The following is an 847-nucleotide window of genomic DNA, read 5'->3' as shown; positions in this document are numbered from 1 at the left end:
ATATATTATTACGATGAGAATCATCAGTGTTTTCTTCTTAACAGAGCTCTTTGTTTTCCTGGCCTGTTTCTGTGCTATTCTTTCTACGAAACTTTCTGTGTTTCTCACCTTGCCTGCAGATATCCTACATTCTTTAATATATAATTCCCATGTATTTCTTACATCTCACTTTTTCCGTATTTTCTTGTCTGCCTCTTTCAAATATTTTCCTTCTCTCCTCTACGCAGTACCTTTCTTCATCCTGCTTAATTTTGCTTATTCTGCAAACCATTATTTGATATTCCTTTATTTTCAAAATTTACTATAATTCAACATTTCACTCTGAGAATCTAAATCTGTCACCTTCATCCTTTCTGTCTTTCTCAGATTCTTGTAGTCCTAACAATTCATCCAGCAATCTACTGATTTTCTATCACTTCTTTTTCCTTACATTACATTATGTTAAGATGATACATAGTGCATTTTTCACAGTCTTAGTAAAATATTTTAATTTTACCAATGTTCATTCTTACAAATAATTATTTTATTCTCATTACCTCTAAGGACTTAATGTTACAAAAGTTGCTCATAAACAATTGTACTGGTATCTACTAGCTACTCTTAATTTGGTTTTGCTCTGATGTGGTTCAAAGTACCAGATATTTATTTAACCCAAGAGTACAACTTCATCAGCATTTTCAGTTTGTCATTACAGTTTTTTTACTTGTTTACAAGCATTTAATCCTATTTCTTCATACTCTTTTTATGACTAACAACATATCTCTTAGGAAAGCAGCACAGGAACAGAGCTCTAAAATTTTTTAAATAGAAAGGCTGTTCAAAATTTAGCAGTTGTAAAGGCTTGGAA

At 31.2% G+C, this 847-nt stretch overlaps 1 protein-coding gene across 1 annotated transcript in view; it reads left to right on the top strand.

Moving 5' to 3' along the window:
* Window positions 1-847, top strand: part of LOC100550569 (receptor-type tyrosine-protein phosphatase delta-like) — a 177,211-nt gene that overhangs the window by 122,422 nt on the left and 53,942 nt on the right. The window lies entirely within an intron of this gene.

This window comes from Meleagris gallopavo, chromosome Z (genome assembly GCF_000146605.3).
Source record: "Meleagris gallopavo isolate NT-WF06-2002-E0010 breed Aviagen turkey brand Nicholas breeding stock chromosome Z, Turkey_5.1, whole genome shotgun sequence".
Lineage (NCBI taxonomy): Eukaryota > Metazoa > Chordata > Aves > Galliformes > Phasianidae > Meleagris > Meleagris gallopavo.
This window is presented reverse-complemented; position numbering and strand designations above follow the sequence as displayed.